The sequence below is a fragment of the Mauremys reevesii genome, linkage group 11, assembly GCF_016161935.1.
Source record: "Mauremys reevesii isolate NIE-2019 linkage group 11, ASM1616193v1, whole genome shotgun sequence".
In the NCBI taxonomy this organism is placed as follows: Eukaryota; Metazoa; Chordata; order Testudines; family Geoemydidae; genus Mauremys; species Mauremys reevesii.
In genome coordinates, this window is record NC_052633.1 from 3811843 (window position 1) to 3838303 (window position 26461).

Genomic DNA, 26461 nt, shown 5'->3' on the forward strand with positions numbered 1-26461 from the left:
CTACATTCCCACCCCTTTCCCTCCAGCTCGTCTCTGTAACCATGAGAGCTAGAAACTTTTTTAAAAGGCAAGTTCAAAGTCTCATATAATCACATGACTTCGGGAGGTGGGACTGTAAGAAAAACACCAAATATTGTGAGATTCATCATGAGAAAATCTCAAGAATTGATAACGCTGTTTAACTCACTGCTCAGTGTGCATTATGCACGCCCCTGTCCACCGAATCCATAGGACAGGATTCTACTTCAGCTACTAGCGAAAGGAGTTAGTCTTTTAGCTCATGCTTTCGCGGCTCATGCTTTCAGTCGAGTGGGTTCTTGGTTCCATCCCTGACTAGGAGGGTGGTTGTTATGCTCACAATCTAACTGAGGTAAAAGCATACAAGTGGAGTGTGTAAGAATTGGGTAGTATCCCTTCCGAAACTCGGGGAGCCCTTCAGTGGCCCTTGCTGCTTTCTATGTTCCAGAAGCTACCAGAACCCTGCAGAGCATCAGTGTTTGTATGTCTCCAGGCCGTGCATGTCCTGTGTAGCTAGTAATCATGGTTATTTGGATCCCAAGGTGCCCTTATGTTTCCTTCATGTTCTGTAATGAGCACGGGACACAAGGTAGGGAGGGCCTAGAGGTGGCTAAAGGGTCCCTGAAGGGGTGAAGTTGGAGGGATAGGGAGAGAACTTCATGGATGAAGGGGAAGATGGAGATTGTTCTATCTGTGGGGGCAGCCATTGTGTAAGGCACACAGCTAGAGGAGGAGATGAAAGGAAGGGAAATGAGATCAGAGAATGACATAGGTCAGGGTTAGGTAGGACCTTCAGGCATTTCGGTGGCAGGAGAAGACTAAAGGAGGGAGGTGGCAAAAACTAGCATTTCTGGTGCCCACAACTGCAAACACTATTCATCTGATGAAGCAGCTTGTAGACCCGGATCACACTTACTCTTCAGCCCCATGTCCTGTGCGTCAGGCTGGTGCTCAGTTTCATGGATGCTTCTTCTCACAGCATTGCAAACTCAGTTCCTGCCTGCGTTGGAGTCGTTAGGTGCTGACAGCTGTGCTCTGATCTCACTGCCAACTTCACTGTGTTTGAATGGGCTCTCTCTCCCTGTCACGCCACCGGTGCAGGCTCTGCCAGCTAATGACCCAGCTGTTTTCTGTAGCCTAATCCCTTCCTGTTTCGCTGGCGACTTTGGGGAAAATCTACTGTTCTCCTGTTTGTTCTGATCTTAAAATGAATGCCCTGCGTAGGCAGCACTCGGTCCGTTCAGCAGCAGCTCATCAGCCTGTGGATAAAAGGCAGGTTCCGTAGCCCGTCTGCGAAGACACAGCACACTAAAGATGCAGGTCGAGGTGTGAGTCTCTGAATGCTCCCTGGGGAGGGGTAGTTACAACGTAGAATAAACAGACGTTCTTGGGTGAAATCATTTGTTTGTACATCGCAGGTGACAGCTGCACCGGGAAGGGAGAGTGTAAAAGCACTCCCTGTACCACCTAAAGGTGAACCTGAAAATGGGCAGAGCTCAGGTTTATCTGCAGCTTAATCTGAACCACACGAGCCTTGATAACTGGGCAGGACAACGGGTGAGAAACAACCCTTTGAGGGCTCTTGAGGTTGCTCTTCTAGCCATTAAGACCCATTTTGCATACGGTGCCCAGCCCTGACGCTGAACTGCTGCCGAGGGATGGATTTCCCCCAGTCAGAGCTGCTCAGTATTTGGCCCAGCAGATGCCAGCTATAAAGCAGGGTGGGGGGAAAAGCCCCGCACCTAGGTGAGCACTTCTGAACCTCAGCAAAGGCTCAGGGCAGGAGGTGAGTGAGGGTTGGAGCCAGGAGGGCAGGGAAGGGGCTTTTTTATCTAACCTGGCTCAGCCAGGGGGCCTCATGCCAAAGGCTGGGTTTGAAAGCATAGCTCCAGGAAGTGTTTGCTACTGGCCGGATGTGCCTAGTAGACACTGGCCCTTGTAGGGAGCAGAGCTGAGCTGCCTACCCGAGAGTGCCAGGAGGGGGTGTGGGCTGGTGATCACTTCACTTGGAAACGCGTAGGCCCTGTGGCCTAGTAGATATGACACTGCCTGAGAGTCAGACCCGGGTTCCAACCCCAGTGCTACCCCTGAGCTGCTGTGTGACCTTAGGCAAATCACCAAACCAATCCGTTTGGCCTTACCTGTCTATTTAGGCAGTAAACTCTTTGTGGCAGAGGCTGTCTCTCACTAGTGGTCTGTATGAACTCTAGTTTCGCATGTCCCTGCCCTTGGTTGGGGACATCAGGCACCACTGTAATAAAAGCCATAATAAATATAAGGAGTTCTTCCCTCTTGTTGTTAATATTCATTGTGTTGAGTATCCGGTCACCATTAACTTTTTTAGTGATGTCTGAAGCAAAATAGGCATTAAAACACCTCAGCCTTCTGGATGTTATCAGTTACTAGATTTCCTTCCCCGCTAACAGAGGACCTGCACTTTCCTTCATCTTTTCCTTGCTCCTAATGTATTTAAAGAACTTCTTCATATTGTTTGTGTCCCTAGCTAGGTGTCACTCATTTTGTGCCTTAGCTTTTCTGATTTTGTCCCTACATGCTTATGCTATTCTTTTTTATGTCTCCTTAACAATTCATCCATGTTACCACTTTGTGTAGGGTTCCTTTTTGATTTTCATATCATTAAAGAGCACCTGATGGAACCATATTGGCCTCTTACTAGTCTTCCTATCTGTTCTTCACACTGGGAAAGTTTGCAGTTCTGCTTTTAATGTTGTCTCCTTGAGAAGTAACCAGCTCTCCTAACCTCCTTTATCCCTTAAGTTTGTCTTCCCGAGGACTTTTCCTATCAGTTCTCTGAGTTTTAGCCAGCTTTTTTGAAGTCCATTGACCTCATTTTGCTGTTCTCTCTCCTTCCTTTCCCTAGAATCATGAAATCTATCATTTCATGATCACTTTCATCCAAGTTGCCTTCCACTTTCAGTTTTCAACCAATTCCTCTCAGTTGGTCAGAATCAAGTCTAAAATGGCTGCCCCTCCCTCGTTACTTCATTCGATTTCTGAAAGAAAAGGTTGTCCCTGGTACATTCCAAGAACCCTTCAGCCTTTAGGCAAGATGTAACACAGAAAGATGCCACTACAGTGTTTAAGTTCTGCGGCTAAAGTACCCTGAAATCTTATTTTCTACTGCACTCCACCTACTGGAGGGGGTAATCGTGGCATAAAAGAAGTCTCTGTAATGCGGAGACAATGTTTTAAAAGCTAGACTGTTAAAGGAGTAGATATGAGCCAATGCACTGAAGGAATCACATGCAAGTAAGGGCTGTTGTACTATACATGAGAGAGAGAGACATGGCAAGACACAGTTAAAAACACTTCCACGCTTTTATCTTTGTAGCATCATCATAGGCTTTATTAAGGCCCCCTCTTGCCTCTTGAAGCCAGCACAAGCCCTGTTTGGAGGGCTTAGGTAGCATGTAGGTTATGCAGGCATTATGCTGCCTCTTTGCACAGAGTGGAATTTCACCCTTTGGGAGCTCATTTACTGGGTCCTTTTTTCCAGGTTCCTGAGGCTTCATGTAAAACTCTGCAAAATGGACCGAGATCAGAAAGCTTTTTTAAACAGCGCTCTTAGGAAGGGTTTATGCTGAAACATTTTAGCCCAGGCATAAACTTAAAACAAATGTTCAAGGGCCCCCAACTGCACAAGGATCAAAACCATGTTAAGTGAAAGCCTTCTTAAGATCAGTTTAGTGAGATGGATTCTGAGCACAGTCAGTTCTGCAGCGTCCTGCGAGCTTTAGAGTCACCGGCAAGGTCAGATTTCTCTCTCAGCATCAGCATTCATGTGGTCATCCCATCATAATCATTTTCAGGCCACGTCAGTGTTGCCATTATAAACTCCTTATTGTAATTCATTGGTCAAAACACGATCCACGGTGAAACCTAGCATGCAAGGGCAGAGTCCCATAGCAATTGTTCCTCTCTGCCTTCAAGTTTTAAGAGGTGAGTTTCGGTTCAGTCATTTTTATGGCAGTGCAAAAAGAAAATGAGAATTGAGTGGCTCTCAAACCTTTGGCCTTTTCTTGGAAGTCGCCTTGTTAAACCTGTGGATTGCAGCTGCCTCTATCTTCCTGCAGAGGGACAAGCAGGGAATAACCCAAGTGTATAACCTTGTACTTTAGGCAACTCCATGGCTGTCTTCTGTGCAGGGCAGCAAGGAAGTGTGAGCGTGCAGAAAGCTGCCCCCGCCCTCGTTGTATCCCACCTCCACCCCATGGAGACGTAAGCTAGAGTTCTCTTGTCAGCACAAACTACTCCCTGCCAGGCATTTTGCCGCCCCAAGCACGGCAGGCAGGCTGCCTTCGGCGGCTTGCCTGTGGAGGGTCCTCTGGTCTCGCGGCTTCGGCAGACCTCCCGCAGGTGTGCCCCAAATTTCTGCACTAGAAACTTTCATAGTTAGCCTCTTCTGCCTCTGTTAACTGAAAACCATTAACCACATCAAGTGCATCCAAACCTGCTACAGTCAGAAAGAAGACAATCTTCCATTTGCCTTCCTTTTCACTGGCACCCATTGCCGGTACAGACTGAGTGAAGAGCTCTCTGGAATAATTTCTTCCCTATTTCCAGAGACTGTCAGCTCGGGTGGAGCTTTTAGTTGCTCCATTCAGGTTATTTTATTTAATTTCTATTTATTCCCAGTCCTATCTGTTGTTCAGGGCTGACGATGCTTGACATAGGTACTTTTTATTCAGTTCCAATGGCCTCTGCATTGCAGAGCAGGAAGCTAAACCTCTGGAAGATGCAATCCCCAATTCTACAAATGGGGTGAGATTAGAATAGCATTTTAGCATTAACCGTGAGGCGCAGGGCACTAGTTCACCCCAAATACTGGCTTAATCTTATTTTGCTCTATTGTTTCCTTTACAATGACACACTTCTCAAGCAGCACAGACCTGAGCACCTTTATTAGCCAGATATGGGACATGTGAACTCCGACACTTATCTGTTAGATACATTGCTGCTGGGACCTAAGGCTCTGTCTTTCCCTCAGGGCTGAGGTTCCCAGAATTAAGTCCTGACCCTGAAGGAGAAAGGTCCAGTAACTCAAAAGCTCACCCAATGTTTTTAAATCTAGAGCAGCTGGGTAGCTGCACCAGGTTTAAAAACAGTGGGACCTACAATTTTTTGAAACAAAGTAAATCAGAAAATCCCAGCTGTAAAAATGCCACTTCCCACTCTTGATTCTGTTCCACTAACCTGTTATCAGAATTTGCTTAGCTACTTATGAACAGCTTAAATTCTAGCAATAGCCTCCTGAAAGGAGATACGGGTAACTTGTAAAAAGCTTTAATCCATTTTAGAGCTGCCCTGTTGCTCCCATGGAGCAGGCAAACAGCTGATAAATAGGCTTGATATTTAAATGTTTGTCTGGTGAATGGGTGTAAAAACCTCTCTGTCTTTATAAATCCGTCACTAACAGCATTCTGGGGACCAAACAATGTTCCCTTAACCGTTTGTCAAATTCATTTTCATGTACAGTGCTCATTCCCCAGATCTAGTCCTCTCCAGTACCTTTGGATACTTGTAAACTTATTTTTCACCAGCGTTTCGCCCATTCTCATCCTGAGAGGTTTCAATGGGCAGGCACAAAATCTAGCATCTGCTCAAGCTGTGCCACAGGAATGAATTCCTGTGATCGCTGGGTACAGTTACTCAACACTGGGTTGAGCACAGCTGCCCTATGCAAACAGTGACTGTGAAATCAAACCTGGTGCCAAAGCATATTGGCTCTTTTACTACACTGTGAGCTCTTCTGCAAACGGATGAATTGTCACTGTTGTAAGGACCTTAGCTTGTCTTCGCTGAAGATGCAATCAGCACCAGGGCTGATAAATTCACCCCGCTCAGCCTTCTCTTTCTTACCAAGCCAATTGCTAAGATGCCATGTTCTACTTCCATCATGTTATCAGATGGGACTGTTCCTTCTGAGCTAGCGAACAGGAACAACAAATGGGGCAGCAAAGAGTCCTGTGGCAGCTTATAGACCAGTGGTCCCCAACCTTTTCGTCTGGCAGGCGCCAGATGAAGGACCGTGGTGGCGGTGGAGCATCCGCCGAAATGCCGCCGAATTTCTGCGGCGTTTCAGCGGCGACGCCTCTCGATGACACCACTTGCCGCCGACAAGTGACATCATCAAGAGGCGTCGCTGCCAAAACACCGCAGAAATTCGGCGGCATTTTGGCGGATGCTCCACCGTCGGCCAGGACGCAGGCGTGTGGGCACTGCGTTGGGAACCCCTGTTATAGACTAACAGATGTATTGGAGCATGAGCTTTCGTGGGTGAATACCCACTTAGTCAGATGCATGAAACAGAGGAGTTCTGCAAGGGAGTTCTACAGCTGGAGGAGGAGCGACCATATGACTTTTGGGGTGAGTTTGTTGTCTGTTTGCCTGCCGTGTGCCTGCTTGTTTGAAATGTATAGTGTGGTCTGTTTGGGGGGCTGTGTATGGAGTCCAGCAGCCTGCTTGCTAGTCAAGGCTGAGAGCTTCCGAGCAAGGCTCCAGCCAGCCGTTCTTTGACCCCTAATCTCTTTAGGATCCCTTGGCAAGGGGGTGGGGCTAGCTCAGGGAGAACAGGGGTTTTAAAAGCCAGCTCCTAGGCAACCAGAGGAGCTAGAGAACAGATGAGTTTTTCAAGGGAGCTTAGAGAGGGAGTGTGAGAGTCAGGTACGCCTGAAAAACAGACTTGAAATGTAGGTCATTAAAATGCCCCACCCCCATGCCCAAAATACCCAAAGAACACACAACAAAAAAACCCCTGCAAGAGTAAAAAGAATGCAGGCAGATGTCCAGCAGCAGAGTGAGGGCTATCCAGTTCATTGCACTGAATGGAGCATATATGGTTATGTTCCTTGTGGGCAGGTGGCACATAAGTGCACTCAGTGCAAGCAAGTCATGGCCTGCAGAGACCATGTATGGGCTCTTGATACCGGAGTGGCTGAACTGGAGGAGCTAAGGGAGACAGAGAGGTACATAGATCAGACTTTCCAGGACACAGGAGAGCAGTCCCACCCCCAGTCTGACAGCCTCGGAGCTGTTCAGGAAGACAAAAATTCCGGGGAAGAGAACATCAAAGTGGAGTGAGGGAAACAATCTCCTAGTTTCAGATCCTCCTTCCAGATGATGTCATACTGTCCTATCACACTGAGAAAACTCCTCTGGGGGAGGGTACATCAGTTATTAGAAAGAGACAGGTAATAGTAATGCTTTGATTTGATTGTTAGAAATATAGATAGCTGGGTTTGCGATGACTGGGAGAACCACATGGGGAATTGCCTGCTGGGTGTGAAGCTTGAGGAGCTCTCAATGCATCTAGATAGACTTATGTGCAGTGCTGGGGAGGAGCTGGTGGCTGTGGTACATATAGGTATCAATGACATAAGAAAAGGAAGGAGAGAGGTCCTGAAGGCCAAATTTAGGCTGTTAAGTAAGAGACTAAAGTCCAGGACCTCCATGGTAGCGTTCACTGAAACACTTCCAGATCCACATGCCAGTTAGACAGGCAGAACTGCAGGTCTCGATGAGATGATGGTGTAGGGAGGAAGTTTATTAGAAACTGGGGAAACTTTTGGAAAAAGAGGAGCCTACACAGGAAGGATGGGCTCCACCTAAATCAAAATGGAACCAGATGGCATGTAAAATTATAAAGTTTGTAGAGGCTGGTGGAAAGCCGACAGGTTGGAGTAGCACATGGTTCTGACAGCAATAGCTCTTAGAGGAGGATTTATTAAAGGGGATACACTATATCCTAGTAAAGAAGAGAGGAGAGAAGTTGATAAAGTACAGGTAAAAACTGAAGAGAAACAGTCGAATGTAAAGGAGTCCCATTAAGTTACATCACACGAAGGCAGACAACTATATATTGACAAATTTTGTAAGTGCTTGTGTACAAATGCTAGAATTAGCGCGACCAGATGTCCCGATATTAGGGGCTTGTCTTATATATACAACTAAAGCTCCACACCGAAAAAAGGTCCCGATTTTTCACAGTTGTTAACTGGTCAGCCTACCTAAAAGTCTAAATACTAAGATGGGTGAACCTGGCCTGGTATTAAATGAGGATGTTGCTATAATAGCTATCACAGAAACTTGGTAGAATGATGATACCCAATAGGACATGGTAATACCAGGGCAGAAAATAAATAGGAATGACAGAATAGGTGGTGCAGATGGGGAGTGGCATTATATCTGAATTATTCAAGATAGTTAAGTTCCAAGCAGACTGCAAAGAGTTACAAAGGGATTTCTCAAAACTAGGTAACTGGGCAACAATATGGCAAATGAAATTCAATGTTGGCAAAGTAATGTGCATTGAAAAATGTGCTCCCAATTATACACACAAAACAATGGGGATCTAAATTAGCTGTTACCATTCAAGAAAGAGATCTTGGAGTCATTGTGGTAGTTCTCTGAAAACATCTGCTCAATGTGCAGTGGAGGTTAAAAATCTAACAGAGATAGATAATAAAACAGAAAATATTGTAATGCCGCTATGTAAATCCATGGTACATGCAAACCTTGAATACCGAGTGTAGTTCTGGTTGCCCCATTTCAAAAAAGATATTCAAATTGGAAAAAGCAGAGAAAGGCAACAAAAATTATAAGGGGTGTGAAACATCTTCCATATGGAGAGAGATTACAAAGACTGGGACTGTTCAGTTTAGTAAGAAATGACTAAGAGGGAGATGATTGAGGACTATAAAATCATGAATGGTGCTGAGAAAGTGAATAAGGAAGTGTTATTTACCCCTTAACATAACACAAAAACCAGGGGTCACCAAATGAAATTAACAGGTAGCAGGTTTAAAACAAACTTGTGAAGAAGTGCTTCCTTATAACACAAAGTCAACCTGTGGAACTCATTGCCAGGGGAAGCTGTGAAGACCAAAAGTATAACAGGGCTCAAAAAATAATTAGATAAGTTGATGGAGGATAAGTCCATCAATGGCTATTAGCCAGGATGGGAAGGGATGCAACCCCAATGCTCTGGGTGTCCCTAAGACTCTGACTGCCAGAAGCTGGGGCATGGATCACTCAATAATTGCCCTGTTCCATTCACTCGCTTGAAAGTATCTGGCTCTGGCCACTGTCAAAACAGGATACTGGGCTAGATGGACCATTAGTCTGATTCAGTATGGCAGATCTTATGTTCTTTTCTTTGCCTGTAGGAGTTTTATTTCTTCTCTGATTCAGGCCTAACAGATCATTCACTTGCTTCATTTTTTGCAGCCAATATAACCAGTAACAGCCAAATTTTCAAACCTTGCAGCTTAAATTATAGTCCTGTGGACATCTATTTACATGATTCAACATGGGGAACCAGTGCATTCTAAAGATCAAATACCTGTTTGTGCAAGAGAACTTTGCACATGCCGTCAGATGTGAGATTTGTTCATGAAAAAGATGCAGATCTCAGAAGGTTCATAGATTCATAGACTCTAGGACTGGAAGGGACCTCAAGAAGTCATCGAGTCCAGTCCCCTGCCCTCATGGCAGGACCAAAGGCTTACTTTGGATAAGTACCCAATTTCTCTGAGCTTTAGCCATATTAGTACGAAGAGGCTTTCAGATAGAGAAAATAAAGATGACCAACATATCCACGGCAGTGTAGGTCATGTTACAATAACTATGGGGTATACAGAAAGCATATTACTATACACACAAATAATAAGTCTTTGCTACATATAGTTCATCCACCGAGGCTCATCTTTCCAATATTTCACTTAATCGAATACAGGAAGTAAATAATTCAATTTGGCATCAGCTCCATCCTTTATAAAATCGCTGCCATCCCATTTACTGTTCCTGATTTCGTGTTTATCAGACACTGAGGTAACAGAAAAGTGTGATTTGTTAGCAAAATCAATCCAGCAGATTTTGAGAGCCATAACTGAGATCCAGCCACAGTGCATACTGGTGAGCAGTGTGAACTGGATACAGACTGCCATTTAACTCAGACTGTGCCTAATTCTTGTCTTTCGTCACCTGGTCAAACAATCACCAAAAGAAAACGTTGACACTCAGCCCATTCATTCCAAGATAAGCCAAGCGTTCTGCCTGACAATATGCCACTGCTCTCAAGTCAGGATTTTTCTTTTCCCTTCAACAGAATAGGCTGAGGCCAGCTTTCATCACTCTAAAGCAAAGTGTGTCCCTTCCAGTGTTTTCCAAGTGTTTCTTTAAAGCAAAAGGCACATTCAAATTGATTCCCATATCTCACTTTGGTTTCACATGCTCTGTCAATTTGGCTCGACTCAGAGAACACTGCAGATATAAAGGAACCATTCCAAGCTACTGGAAGCAGCACATTTGAGTGTTTTAACCTTCTGTACTTTTTCCTTGTTGGTTGGATGGATTTTTACCCTTATAAGGGAATGTACAGCACAGAGCCACCTTTATACTTGATAAAGAAGTCACAGATCATAATGTTAAACATATTCCTGCTAGGACCATCGGGTCATAGCAAAAAATTGAAGAGAATGTGGAAAATTTCTCCCTATTAAAGCCATAAATCACATACACCCCCAAATCATAAGTATATTAAAATTGGTTCTCAGATACGTCCATATGGACTTTGCCAGAAAATGTATCTGTACATGAGGGCAGAGTTTGGTGCCACCTGGAAAAAATTAATAGATGTAGAGTTTGGCCCAAGACAGAGAGGAGAAATGCGCTGAGCTCTAGTTTTGACACGTGCCATTTAAATACCAGCTTACAAAGGCGCTTGGGCACTCAGATCCCTTTCCAGGAAGGCAGTGGTGATAGTGCACGAGACTAGGACTCGGGAGGCCTGGGTTTTATTCCTGGCTTTGCTGCTGGCAACCTTGGTCAAATCTTGTCACCGCTCCATGCCTCAGTTACCCCATATATAAAATAAAGATAATTACACTGTCCCGTTCTGTAAAGCCACTGATGAAAAACCACTATAGATGAGCTACTATTATCATTATGTTTGGGTACTAAGGGCCAGATTTTTAAGATGTTTAGGTGCCTAAAAAAGCAGATAGGCACCTAGTAGGAGGAGGCACCCACTCACCTAATGTCTATTTAAATCAATGGGAGTTAGGCACCTAAGAAGGATATTTACAGGCACGTAGGTGCCTCTCTGCATCTTAGGTGCCTAAATATATTTAAACATCTGGCCCTAACTCCCTTGAAAATCCCAGCATATCTATTCAAAATTTGGGTTACAGCTGGTTGAAAATTTGCCATTGAAATGTGGGATTTTTGGACAGAAAATGGCTGTTTTAACCAAAATGTCCATTTTCATTGAAATCTTTGAGGGAGGGGGTTGCTTTAAAATAAACAAAAAACCCAGAGATCTGTTGGTTTGAATCTGAAAAAAAATGGTTTTCAAGATTTTCTATTACTCCCCCACCTGCAAGTTGCAATTTTGTTTGACAAAAACGAAAAATGTTGATTTTTTACTGAGATTTTTCAGTGGGAATTTTCCCCCCTGACCTGATCTAAGTTTGTAGATGAGTTGAAGGGACGAGTAGCCAGATCAGTATAGCTCAACTCCTTATTAAAATTAGTGTGACCCTCAGCTGAATGGATTTGGAACAACTGATATCTGAGCATTAATGTGGCTGTATCTTTCTTTAAGGAAGAAGTTTGGGTCCAAGTAAGAAAAGTGTACTAGAATTAGGGTGACCACAGACGGGGTGGGGGGTAATAGGAGCCTATAAAAAAAGACCCCAAAATCGGGACTGTCCCTATAAAATCGGGACATCTGGTCACCCTAACTATAATTACTCAATTTGCCAGAAGGGACCATTTTGCTTCTTACCATAATTGCTGTTTATTTTAATTTCTTGTGATAGTTTGCAAGAGAATAGGAAATAAAAGAAAATGTATTGCCTCGGAAACTATTTGTCTTTACATCCCAGTGCCAAAATAGCACATAGGCATTATGCTTGAGGTAGCCACCACAGGAAAATAATTACAGGAGGGCTGGTGAGGTGGGGTTTGGATGCAGGTTTGCTTTCAGCAAGGGTGTGGGTTCAAGGCTGTATCAGGCTCAAATGTGATTTAGATATGATGGTGCCAAATGTTGCTAGCAGTACTCATGGGCTTTTAGCTCATGATGGAATTTGTGCTATCTCACATGGTGGAAACGTTATGAGATCAGTTGTTCTCCTGAGACTTCAATCACATTTAAACTGGAACTAGAAAAAATGATCTGGCTTTAGACCAGTGGAACAGTAGGAAATGATCCAGATGCGGAGATTCAAATCCAGCCCCCCAGCTCAAAATATTAGAGGAGTTTGGATTTGCAGTTCTGGTGGTGGGCCATCAGTAAGAGGAAAATGGTTTTCATGCTGGATTCTCACCAGGAATCTTTCTGTCTTGTCTTTAGAAACGTGTATGGTGCTAAAACGAGAAAATAAATTAAATTTTTAAACAGCTGCGTGTGTTCTGCATAAGCCAATTCATCCGGCTTTCAGCTGAGTCAAATTTACCGCCAGGAAAAAGTAGACAAAAGATGAATGTGTCCTTACAAATACAAAGCCAGCAGCCTGTAAATAAAGACCTGCTTCCAGCAAGCCTGTCTCCTCCTACCAGCTGGCAATACAAGTATCTAATTCCTGAGTACATTGATCAGAGACTGTTGCAAACAAACATACATCAGAAGGGCGTGAGTGCCATTGATTCAACCCTGTTTTCGATTGTCATTTTTAGCCACAGAAATTTCTTCCTGTTGTTAGTTACATTTTGACCTAAAGCAACGAAAAGGTCATACTTCTGTAACTTATCAATTACAGATTTCTGTGTGCTGTATTTCATGTCCTGTATTATAAAAGAGTGAATACTCAGAATGATTTATTAAATGCTTTTGTGCTAACTTATATGGCATCACAGAAAAGAGTCAGCAATGATTAATACACATTGCACAGTTACAAGCAGGAACAGGCTTATTTAAACAGCATATTAAATACAAATAGATCCCACAAAAATACATGAAACCAGATTTTACTTTGTGAATGAAATGACTTGTTAAAGTTTAAATGAAATGCTTTGTGCCTGTTACAGGGAAATGTTAGGGATTTATTGAAAAGCTTTGGGAATTCCCAAGCTCTTTAACACATTTTTATTTTAAATCATAAAAATGTTCAAAAGCAACTGACTTTGGGTGCCCAATTTGAGACACCTTTACATAGCCCCAGAGTGTGGGGGCTCAGCACTTTGTGAAAATCAGGCTCCAAGAAATATCTCAGATCAGGCTCCTGAAAATCTTCTGTCATTTAGCCAAAGTAGCACTCTTTGTAGTATTTATTTTAGTTGTGATACTGCTCAGTCAGGATTGGGGCCCTGGTGTGCTAGGAAAGGAAGACATGAGTCCTGCCCTCAAGAGTTAACAGAAAAAGAGCTGATGAGCTAAGAAAGATAGGTCAGTCTAAGAAAACCGGTGGGAAAACTAAATAGCCCAGCTCTTGTGCATTTCCCAGCTGTATTAGAGTGAGTTAAAAAGCAGAAGTGAGTGGAAAAAACCAACCGGGAAAGTTACAAGCAAATGAAAAGCAATAGTTTAGTGTTTAAAGAAATATGTGCAGAAGCCAGTGCTGGTGTTTTTAGTAGTAATCAAAGACTTATCCAATCATTTCCTTTGCTATAGAGCAGAGCAGGCTGGATTTCAAAACCAAAATGCTGGCACCAGCTGTTGTAATGCTGCCTTCAAAGAAAAAGGCTGGTGGTTTGGCAAGATGAAATGTGTTTGTCATCTTGTCTGTTGTCTGCTATTCAATTGTGCAAAGGCTTCTGGGAACCACTGGAATCAATTTCACTATTATGATTTGTATTATCGTAGATACTAGGAGTGTAGTGTGACCCCACGGTAAGCGTCGTACAAACACAGAACAAAAGACGGTCCCTGCCTCAGGGAGCGCCCGTTCTCAGAAGAGAAGTTTGCTACGGTGAGGAGCGAAGAGTGGGCCGAACGCGAATTCTTGGTAGGATACAGAGCTTGGTCCCTGCTTAAGGGCTAGATTGTAACGTTAGTCATTGCCTTGAGCAAGGGATCAAGCACAGGCTGAGAGTCACTATGCCTCAGCGACACTCTCTCTGAGGCACTATTCCCTTTCTGCTTCCCCATCACTGCTGGAGCCATCATCATTCACTGCTGGCCTGTGCCAGGAGGTAAATTACAACCCATCTTGCATTGCCACAGCTACTCTGGCCCAGGAGTGGAAGGTATGTGAGGTCAAGGCTCCAGCCATTCCCTTCCCCTCTCCATGTACGTGCCCTGGGGTAGGAGCAAGGTAGCGATAACCCTGCTTACGCCTACGCACCCTGACCAAAATCCAAGTAGCTTGTGCAAGGGGAGTTCTCACCCCCTCTCGCTCCACAGCACAGGTGGGCAGTCCAAGTCCCAGTCTAGTGTTTGCAGCAGCTGTGCAGGAATTCAGGACATCAGGGAATGAAGTCACTGTGACAGGAGACTTAGACAGCCCTGAGTGAGGACAGCACACAAGAAGGTCCCTCTGGAAGTCTTCAGACACTAGAGGCAGCAGATGTTGATAAAACTGAGCTAGACTGAAGATAGGGAAGAGGGATTTGTCCCAGTGAGCTCCAGTGGGAGGTAGAGAACAGTGCTTATGTAATGCCGACAGACCCAGGTCAGCGGCGGGCAGGATCAAACTGGGGACCTCTGGAACTTAATGCCTGAGCCTCTACAACATGAGATAAAAGCCAACTCTCTCTTAGCTAAAGCTGTAGAGCAAACGCCTTTTATCTCTCTCTCTAAGTGGTCTCGGTGCCACTAGACGGGCCAGAACACCACACCCAGGAGGTGTGTGGGTTACATTTACACCTCTACCCCAATATAACGCTGTCCTCAGGAGCCAAAAAATCTTACTGCGTTATAGGTGAAACCGCATTATATCGAACTTGCTTTGATCTGCTGGAGCACGCAGCTCCGCCCCCTCCAGGGCGCTGCTTTACCGTGTTATATCCGAATTTGTGTTATATCGGGTCGCGTTATATCGGGGTAGCCGTGTACTTAATAGCACCAGGATTTACCGGTAATCTCTCCTGCCTGAAGCAGTTTGGAGTGTATTAACTAACAGATTAAGTGGTTTAAAAGGATCCTCTATTTATTGAAGAGTTTTTAAACTGGGCTTTATGCTTCTTTGAGAAGCTGTCTCTGTCCTAGAGAGCACGGTTTAGGGCAGTATTAATACGCCCAGTTGAACAGCTACCACAAGTCCAGGTGGGTAGCAATGGCAGTGAGACCGGCCAAAGCTGCAATATGTGGTGCGTGGACCCAGGGTTTCCCATTACAGAGATGGGGAGCTATTTGCAAAATTGTAATCTGCACCCAGAATTTAAAAACATTGGCAGCGGGGGTGTCTGGACCCTGTAGAAACATAGATCAGCTGCAAAACTCAGCGTCCGATCTGAACTTTGCATGCTGAGCCCTGGCCCTCCCACTCCAAGGTCTGGGGCTGCTGAGGGTTTGGCTCCCCAGTGGTGGAGTTTCATGCTGACCATTTCCCACCGAATGAGAACATAAAGAAATGGTGCCATTGTTACAGAATAGAGCTGCGGCTCCTTAATGTTTTGCATGTGGTGTGTATATTGTGCATGGTTGAGAAAGAAACAAATTGAAGGCTGATGCAGTTAAATTTAAAAACTTGCCTGGAACCATATTATGCGGCTTGTCTTTGTCAGAAGGCTTTCTGCGAACGGGGACTTACACATGGGAACCAGATGCAGCCAGCCAGTGGGTCTGCTTGCTCCTTCACTACCTAATTTTAAAAAAAAAAAACCATGGCCTTATGCAAAGGGGCCAACTATCCCTCTGGGGTTAAAAGGGAACCTGCAGTGATTTCTGACAATGTTAAAAATGGGTAAAGGAGCATTTCAATAACAAGGATACATACACTGAAAATGAATTCTTAAAACAGCAACAGACATCCTAGTTTCCTGTTTTAATATCTCCATGCTTCTGGGTTTTTTTCATTATGGCAGGATGCGAGCCATTGAATACTTCCCATAAGCAGAAGTGGAAATTAGGTGCCTAACTTCCTTAGGAGTGAAATCCCAGCCATGAGATATTGGCAGCAAATGAAGGATCAATGCTTACATGGTGCCAAGTTCAGGTTCCTAGTTTGATTTCTCCCCCCCACCCCAGGTCTTCAGAAAAATGTCCCCCAGTTCTGGAACAGCCTTCCAAGGGGAGTAGTGGGGGCAAGACATATCTGGCTTCAAGACTAAGCTTGATAAGTTTATGGAGGGGATGGTATGATGGGATAGCCTAATTTTGGCAATTGATCTTTGCTTATTAATATAAATATGCCCAGTGGTCTGTGATGGGACGTTAGATGGGGTGGGATCTGAGTTACTACAGAGAATTCTTTCCTGGGTGCTGGCTGGTGAGTCTTGCCCACATGCTCAGGGTTTAACTGATCGCCATATTTGGGGTCGGGAAGGAATTTTCCTCCAGGGCAGGTTGGCAGAGGCCCTGGAGGTTTTTTGCCTTCCTCTGCAGCGTGGGGCCCGGGTCACTTGCTGGAGGATTCTCTGCAGCTTGAGATCTTCAAACCACAATCTGAGGACTTCAATAACTCAGACATAGGTTAGGGGGTTTGTTACAGGAGTGGGTGGGTGAGATTCTGTGACCTGCATCGTGCAGAAGATCAGACTAGATGATCATAATGGTCCCTTCTGACCTTAAAGTCTATGAGTCTAATCTCAGCTACTGCCCATCTTCATGAATATAATGACAGTGGGTTGGAAAAACAGAATTTCTGTCCTACGGGAAATTCTGACATTTCTAAACATATTTTTTCCCTGAATCAAGACACAAAGTCAAAACTGACTGCGCAATGGACATTTTGAAAATTTGAAATTCAGGAACATCAAACTGATGCTATCAAAACATTTCACTTCACTAAAGTTGAAACATAATATACTGAATATGTTAAGCTGGAATGAATTGACAGTCTAAATGAAGTACTCCTTTTCAGTTTTGAATCACATCAACATTTTTCCATCAAGTTTTGTAAAAAAGCAACACATTCCCATGAAACATGTAGAAGAAGTGGTATTTTCTGACAGAAAAGAGAAAACCAGAAGGTGAAAGAGATAAAGAAACATGTTCCGTTATCTCTAAGATGTGCTCAGAGAGAAAGCAATGCGAGGGCTTCCCATGAGGGACCTAGGACTTTGATATTAATTCCCCAGCTTTGCCCAAAATAACTCAAATGAACTGATCTTCAGGATGCACGACAAGAATGATCTTTTTTCCTAGACTTTTGGAGAGCCGTGTATGCACCTGAGGGCACGGATCTGTACCTGAACTGCTCTTTTCTTCCATGTTTTTGGAGGAGGTTGCTGTGTTTATTACTGTATCATAAATTTATGCTGATGGTGCCTAGGTGCAGATCCTCAAAAGCTATTTTAGGTGCCTAACAAGCATTATAACAAAAAATAACACCTCATAAATACAGCCCAACACTTTGGGACAGGGGGTACTTAGTACATCTCTACCTCATTATAACGCCACCAGATATAACATGAATTTGGATATAACGCAGTAAAGCAGTGCTCGGGGAGGGCAGGGCAGGGCTGCACGCTCCGGTGGATCAAATCAAGTTTGATATAACGCGGTTTCACCTATAATGCGGTAAGATTTTTTGGCTCCCAAGGACAGCATTATATCGAGGTAGAGGTGTATAGTCAGAGATTTTTGAGGCCAGAAGGAAGTATTTTGATCATTGAGCCTGACTGGCACATAAAGGAGGGCATAGAATTTCATCCCATGCTTCCTGTATCAACCCATAACATACGGTTGAGCCACAGCATCGCTTCGAGAAAGAAATCCCATCTTGATTTAAAGCGAAGGTGGAATCAGCACTAACATGCACAGAATGGACACGACACACATCTCCTAACCAGGCACTATTTTGGCATCAGGACACAGGCCCTAAAATTGTGTGAGCTCTTTTCTGTCAATCATGCTTAGGAAGGCCATGTTCAAGCAGCTTGCTTGAGAGTCCAGTGCATCTGATTTTGATTTTAAAATGGATTAAATATAGGTTAGATGTTCCGGGTGGTATTTTAAAAAATGCTCAGCTTTGGTCAAACTCGGCTCCCACTGAAATCAGGGTACCACTGACTTTTGACCAACGCTGAGAGCTTTTGAAAATCTCGTTCTCTAATTACTTCCGGCCAGATTCTCAGCTGCTGTTGATCACTGTAGTTCCATTGGTGACAAAGGAGCTACACTGATTTACACCACTGAGAATCTTGAACTAGAGTTTAAATAACTTGCATAACAAATGCAACACTTCCTGCTGCAGTATCTTGGGACCGGTTTACTTGTGAATCAAATCCTTGAACGGTGGTAGAGATTCTCCTGATCAACAGGAGTCAGATTTTCCCACAACGGATCTAAATGCTTATGCATTAAATTTGTGGTGGAAGCTGTGTGTTTCTGCTCAACCAGAACACAAGCACCTCAGAAGTAGCCTTTGTCATGGGGTGAACCGTGTGAACTGTCGAGGAGGCCCTGACACCCAATCTAGTATCATGCGATGGCCGGATCCGGACTCAAGGACTAGTTAAACGTTTTATAATAGATTATAGTACAGTCCCTGAGCTGGCACATGACACCTGTCAAGAAGATGTTGGCTTAGACTTAAAGGAGGGGAAAGTGATCAGGAACAGTCAGCATGGATTCACCAAGGGCAAGTCATGCCTGACTAAACCTAATTACCTTCTACAACGAGATAACCGGCTCTGTGGATGAGGGGAAAGCAGTGGATGTCCTGTTTCTTAACTTTAGCAAAGCTTTTGATACAGTCTCCCACAGTATTCTTGCCAGCAAGTTAAAGAAGTCTGGGCTGGATGAATGGACGGTAAGGTGGATAGAAAACTGGCTAGATGGTCGGGCTCAACGGGTAGTGATCAATGGTTCCATGTCTAGTTGGCAGCCGGTATCAAGTGGAGTGCCCCAAGGGTCGGTGCTGGGGCCGGTTTTGTTCAATATCTTCATTAACGATCTGGAGGATGGTGTGGACTGCACCCTTAGCAAGTTTGCAGATGACACTAAACTGGGAGGAGTGGTTGATACGCTGGAGGGTAGGGATAGGATACAGAGGGACCTAGACAAATTAGAGGATTGGGCCAAAAGAAATATGATGAGGTTCAACAAAGACAAGTGCAGAGTCCTGCACTTCGGACGGAAGAATCCCATGCACTGCTACAGACTGGGACCGAATGGCTGCGCAGCAGTTCTGCAGAAAAGGACCTAGGGGTTACGGTGGATGAAAAGCTGAATATGAGTCAACAGTGTGCCCTTGTTGCCAAGAAGGCTAATGGCATTTTGGATTGTATAAGTAGGGGCATTTCCAGCAGATCAAGGGATGTGATCATTCCCCTCTATTCAGCACTGGTGAGGCCTCATTTGGAGTACTGTGTCCAGTTTTGGGCCCCACACTACAAGAAGGATGTGGATAAATTGGAGAGAGTCCAGTGGAGATCAACAAAGATGATTAGGAGGCTGGAGCACATGATTTATGAGGAGAGGCTGAGGGAACTGAGATTGTTTAGCCTGCAGAAGAGAAGAATGAGGGGGGATTTAATAGCTGCTTTCAACTACCTGAAAGGGGGTTCCAAAGAGGATAGATCTAGACTGTTCTCAGTGGTAGAAGATGACAGAACAAGGAGTAATGGTCTCAAGTTGAAGGGGGGGGGTTAGGTTGGACATTAGGGAAAACTTTTTCACTAGTAGGGTGGTGAAGAACAGGAATGGGTTACCTAGGGAGGTGGTGGAATCTCCTTCCTTAGAGGTTTTTAAGGTCAGGCTTGACAGAGCCCTGGCTGGGATGATTTAGTTGGGTTTGGTCCTGCTTTGAGCAGGGGGTTGGACTAGATGACCTCCTGAGGTCCCTTCCAACCCTGAGATACTATGATTCTATTCTATGATTCTAGACTAATAAAATCTAGGGAGGCTGCTATGACCTACTGCTCTTTGAAAAGATGCTGTCTGACCAGGTCTGCTGCTATTTTATCTCCCATGCTTTTTAATCCTTTCTAAAACATGGTTATCCCTGAAAGTGTGACAGTTATGAGGATTCTTGTCTAACCTACCTAAAGCAGTTAGCAAGAGTCTGTCTTTGTCTGCTTAGAACATCTCTGGGTAGGGTTACTGATGACCTTTTAGTGCACAATTACTCTGTGTTACCTTCTCTGTGGCTTTGTCTTCACTGTGAGAGAAAAAAAAAGTGTGGTTTACCACAGGAGAAATAACACCTGTTAGCCATCCCACTGTAATGCCCCAGGGACAGGACACTGTGGTTTCATTGTGAGGTAAAGTAGGCGAGGTCCCCCAGAGGCAGACAATGTAGTGCTAACTTCGGGTACGTCCAGACTACCCGCTGGATTGGTGGGTAGCGATCGATCTATCGGGGATCGATCTATCGCATCTCGTCTAGACGCGATATATCGATTCCTGAACGCGCTCCCGTAAACTCCGGAACTCCACCAAGGCGAGAGGCGGAGGCAGAGTCGACAGGGGAGCTGTGGCCGTCGATCCTGTGCCATGAGGACGGGAGGACGGGAGGTAAGTTGATCTAAGATACGTCGACTTCAGCTACGCTATTCCCGTAAGAACTCCTCTTACATCAACCCCACCCAATGTAGACCAGGCCCTCACCTAGCTACCTTGCAGTAATAACGACAGCTGCCTTGCATCAGCTAGGATTTTAATGTGAGATATTGGTCAGACCTTAGCTATCTTACACCTTTTTTTGGCAGCGAAGACAAATGGACACCCTAGTGACAGCTTCCATGACGTCCATTGTTTTTAAGAAGGTTTTATTCCTTTCTGCTATGTCCCCTTTCAACTCACATGCCTGTTCCTGTCAAATATGCCCTGCCTAGACTAAGCGCACACCTACAGTTCAGCCAGGGGTGGGAAAGGCACCTTGGGTAGATGTACCGGCTCTAGCTGCACTGGAACTAGCTTGCTAAACATAACAGTGAGCACCCCGGAGTGCAGGCGGGCTGCACTAACAGGGGTCAGGCAGGCATGTGCCACCACCGCTGAAGCCCACAATGGGGCATCCTCCTCACTTCTGTTTTTAGCAAGCTAACGAGAGCAGTGGTTCCCAACCTTCTCTCTGTCACGGCACTCCTTGATACCTTTAATTATTTTGAGGCACGCCACCATATTGTCTCCAGATGAATATTCATGAGCCAACTCAGAATGAGGCTAGTTGGGTTACAATCAAAACAATCATGGCAGCTAATGTTAGATCGAGATCTGTCTTTTGTGCCAAAATTAACATTTTTAACAGTGGGAACTAACACACATTAAAGCTAAATAGAAAAATTCTGGACAAAAGCATGCTCAGTGGAGAAACCGAGAGCACTTGAGAATATTATTTTGGGATGACAAGCTATTAATCGTTTCTTCTCATTCCCAAAATAGTCTTCCCAAGTGTGTGTAACTTTCTCTGCTGTTTATAAAGGCAATACAATTTAATTAAGTCCCACTGAGAGGATTGCCAACCTCAAGAGATCAAAAAGTAAATGAGTCAGACCCCAGCAAATCAGGAGATGTGGTTATTTACAAAGAGATCCTATTGTTTTTTCAGTCTGTCTAATGATTGGTGAACTGCCCCTGCCCATCCTCAGAGAGAGAGAGAGAGAGAGAGAGAGAGAGAGTGTGTTAGTGCTGCCCATGCTCCCAAATGTATTTGGGATGAGGATTCTGGCCCCGTCTGCAGGAGTCCCCACACCCCCACATCTGCCCATCCCCTACCTAGCAATGAATTCTGCCCCCAACCTCCAAATCAATCCTGAGCCTTGAGTCTCCCACTCAGTTTCTGCCTCCCAGCCCCCATCAGTTCTGTCCTCACCCTCCACCAGTCCAGCCTCTCCCACACAGCCCCCACCAGCTCTGTCCCCCACCTCTCCCCCAGCCCCCACCTCCTAGTTCAGCCCCCCAACCTCACTTCTGCTTCTTCTGGGGTTCTTCCCCAGCTGCAGCAGGGGCCCCGCTCCCCTTCCAATCTGGGGGTGGCTTCAGGGGCTCCTCCTCCCACCCCCTGGCTGGTGGCTGCAGGAGGGGAGGGGAGGGGCAGAGGAGCCGACCCGCTGTTCACTGGAGGGGAGGGGGGAAAGAGGGAGATTGAGCTCTGATTGGTTGCTCTGCCCTGAAGGAGGTGGGACAATGAGGCAGACTGACAAGCAGAAGGCGACTTCCCCCCCTTCCTTCCCGCTCCCCTGCGCCCACCCTGCAGGACTCATATTTGCTATCTTAACCTCGCTTTGGGGAATGGAATGTGACACATGCATCATATTTGAAAGGCGCCTCGTTTGAAAGAGCTAAAATACAGACTGTGATTTGGCGCCGACACTAATTAAAATACAAGGGAAGGGGGTTTTGTTCTCACAGGTAGTTTTTCAAAAAATTCCAACAGCACACCTGTTCGGGCCCGACGGCACACCGGCTGGGAAACACCGTCCTGGAGCACAGCTAGCATGGGTGTGTCCACACACGCTGTAAATCACACTCTCGGCTGGAATGTAGACATACCACCTCGTTTCTCAGGGCGTTTTAAATCACACTGGGCAGCACGCTGTACTGAACATTTTTGTAAATACCATCTGCTATGGACAAGGTTTAACATGTTCATAAACAGACTCAGGCTTAGAGGGATCCTGGGGCAAGACAATACAGCCTTTTATACATATTAATGACTTGATTGTCAGAGAGCACCCAGCGCTTCCAGACTTTAATGGGTGGAGTGTGTGCTTACACCAGGGATCGGCAACCTTTGGCAGCCCCCATTGGCCTGGAACGGTGAACCAAGGCCAGTGGGAACTGCAACCGGCCGAACCTGCAAACGCTGCAGGTAAACAAACCGGCCCGGCCCGCCAGCGGCTTTCCCTGATGGGCTATGTGCCAAAGGTTGCCGATCCCCTGCTTACACCAACAATTCAGCCAATTGTGTCTGCCTTTGTGTGTGTATGTCTGTTTGTGTTAGGAGCACCTCAGGAATGGAGACAGTTATTGCAACTCCAGGGGAGCATCACTAACCTTAGGTTAAGCCAGTGTTTGTTAACTGGAGTTCAGTTAATTCTAACTGCAACTAATTTAGGCCATGTCTACACTACTGCTATTGTCAGCAAAGCTTAGGTTGCTCAGGGGTGTGAAAATATTCGGTGTCATAAGTGGTAATGTGCACAGAGCTGTACTGGCAGGAGAACTTCTCCGAACGATGTTGCTACCGCTGCTTATTGGGAGTGGTTTAGTTATGCTGATGGGAGAGCGCTCTCCTGTCGGCATAGAGTGCCTCTGTAAGCTCGCTAGTGAGGACATTGCCTTAGTCACCCAGATAGGATGAAATTCACCCACCCCCGCCAGAAAGTATCAGCTATTTGGGGGGGAGACTCGGAGGGGTTGGAAAGGTAAGAGCCAGCCCCTACCCCAAGCCATTAGTATTGTGCAAGGCTGCTGTTATGAGCTGGAACAGTTGCTGCAGCCCTCCCCATGCAGCGATGAAGAACACGGAATTCGATGGGCAGGTGATCATCAGAATACCAGCCCTGGTCCTTGGGCTCTCAATGAACTCCCCCTTCAGATGTTCCTGTTCAGTGAATTTGGCCTCTGTTGAGCTGGTACGTATCACTGCTCCTAAGCAGCATCCTAGGGTGGAGTTTTCAGAGGAGCCCAGCCCTTTGGAAAAATCTCAGCCGCTGTGAGTAAATCGTGCGTGTTAGGCACAGCCCAGCAGAGTTGCCCTTCTCCAGGGAGACAAAGGGGAGGAAGGGTGGGATCCTGACCAGTTCCCCAGCTACCAGGCAGTGCATGCGCAGTAGCGCACCCCTCTGTGTGCCCGAGACACCTCCTGCGAGTCAGGACTGCACAAGAAGAGTGGGGGAAGATTCCTCCTCACCCAGGGCCAGCTCTAACTTTTTTGCTGCCCCAAGCAAAAAAAAAAAAAAAAAAAGAGCGCCGCCCCGCCGTAACACCCCCTCCGCAAGCGCCATGCTGCCAACCCCCCCGAGCGCCGCGCCGCCCAAGCCCCCCGCCCCCCTGAGCACCGCGCCGCCCAAGAACATAAGAACATAAGAACGGCCGTACCGGGTCAGACCAAAGGTCCATCTAGCCCAGTATCTGTCTACCGACAGTGGCCAATGCCAGGTGCCCCAGAGGGAGTGAACCTAACAGGCAATGATCAAGTGATCTCTCTCCTGCCATCCATCTCCATCCTCTGATGAACAGAGGCTAGGGACACCAGTTTTTACTCATCCTGGCTAATAGCCATTTAAGGACTTAGCCACCATGAATTTATCCAGTTGCCTTTTAAACATTGTTATAGTCCTAGCCTTCACAACCTCCTCAGGCAAGGAGTTCCACAGGTTGACTGTGCGCTGAGTGAAGAAGAACTTACTTTTATTTGTTTTAAACCTGCTGCCTATTAAAGAACTTCCTTTTATTTGTTTTAAACCTGCTGCCTATTAAGACGCGTCGTCCCCCCCCCCCCGGCCGAGCACTGCCCGGCCAAAACAAAACCAAACAAACCAAAAAAACCCCTCCAGTGTCGCCTGGCCGAACCAAAAAAAAAACAAACCAGAAAAAAACCCCGAGCGCCACTCTGCCCCAAGGTGCTGCCCCAAGCACGTGCTTGGTCGACTGGTGCCTGGAGCCGGCCCTGTCTTCACCTCCCACTCTCCTGTGCACTCCCATAAACGGCAACTTTGCTGACCTGTGTCTAAGGCGTGTGTGTGTGTGAGAGAGAGAGAGGAGGTGATGTGTCTCGAGTAGAGCAAGCTGGCAGCCAGTCAGGGGCTGATTCTCCACTCTCACACACTGGAGTCTCCTAATGTGGTACTGTTGAAATGGAGGGGCCCTTAGGTCTTACCTGCTTGAACTAAGAGCTCATGTTTGAGCTCTCCCACGTTATGCAGTAGGCGCGTCAGTGACCAGGGTTGGGAGTCAGACATGCAAAATTTGATTTCTCAGCCACTTATTGGTACGGTGAAAGGAACCATCGCTCCAGTTCAGGCTCTTGAACTGTGTCTAGCGGTTCTGATTCGCTTCATCTCCAGCTCTCTGGAGGCTCACACATATTTTGGGTCTTATCTACTCCTCCTCTGAGTCTCAGGGCCAAATTCCCGGCTTGTGGAAACTGGCGCAGCTTGCTTAACGTCGGTGCAGCTCTAGCACTTTATAGCAACTGAAAATTTAACTCTCGGTTCTTACATGGCCGAGCGCCAGGGAGCTAAAGCTGCTGTGAGAAGCATAGTAATGCCTTCCAGGCTAATTTACATTCCAAAATCAAAACATGAATGGACATCAGCATTGCAAGGTGATGAAATTGTTGGGAGTGTCTTTACTGGAACAGTCTATCCTGTTCAATCTGGTGTTCATAGATGCTAACAGGGTGGATCACTAAAAAGCAGTCAGAAGATTGTATGAAATGTTTGACACTGGGGAGATGTCCAGCTAGCTGCGTAACAGATGTTAGAAGCAGAATGGGTCGGGCAAATTAAGGGCTAAAAAGCAGATTGGCTCAGTGCCCCAAACCCAGAGTCCATGGGTCGTGCTGCCCCAAGAGCAGCTCACAATGAAAATCTGCTTTGAGTTGTAACAAAAACTTTACAATCTAAGACAAGAGACAACAGCGAAAGGGAACATCAGGCACAAGCCAGAAGCACCGTCAGCGCTTTGTTATTGACATCAGTTAAAAAATATTTGAAACCATTGCGCAACATTCTGAAAAATACACGTGCCAATAAACCCCAGAGGCCTTTGCAAACTTCCCCATGTGCCTCCATTGCATTTCAGCAAGCACAGAGCCACGGGCCATTTCCAGCGAGCTGCTGTGTTCGTGTTCTGAGAATCTATCATCTTACTAGTTCAGAAGAGACGTAGCAGTGATGCTCAGTCACAATGGCGAGGTGTCTTCCAAGCTTGCTGCAGTTAAACCCACAGAAAGCTGCAGTTTTACATAAACCACAACTTTAGTTCTGCTCTCCCTTAATGCCCTCATTAAACAGGGACAGAGGAAGTGCAGCAAAGGGGTCATCACGATCAGACAAGGTGCAACAGACAAATTGTTACCTAGGCAGGTTCTTTCTACCTTCCTCTGTCCCCTAGGCCAGAGCTTCTCAAACTGGGGGACAAACATACAGGGGGAGGAGGGGTGCGGGCACGAGCAGCTTTGGGGGAAAAAAATGTACTGTGCACATTTTACCCCCCGCAATGAATAGTTAATCTGATTCCTCCAGGCATATCAAGTTCTCCCTTGGATGGCGCTGTGCATTTGACTCTAGAGGGCACTGTGCCTTTTGACGGATTTCTGTTACGCTTGCACAGCATTCTCCAAAGCGGTTGCCATCTGTGCGCGAATCCGTTTGCTGCGACGCGGCGGGCACATTTAATTGTAAGCATCGACTGCAATCGCAG

At 45.9% G+C, this 26461-nt stretch overlaps 1 long non-coding RNA gene across 1 annotated transcript in view; it reads right to left on the bottom strand.

Annotated features, from left to right (window-relative positions):
- Window positions 1-15672: 15672 nt before the first annotated feature.
- Window positions 15673-26461, bottom strand: part of LOC120374828 — a 129873-nt gene continuing 119084 nt past the window's right edge. Inside the window, exon 3 of the long non-coding RNA XR_005586263.1 lies at window positions 15673-15782. This is a non-coding gene — a long non-coding RNA (uncharacterized LOC120374828). The remainder of the gene's footprint in view (window positions 15783-26461) is intronic.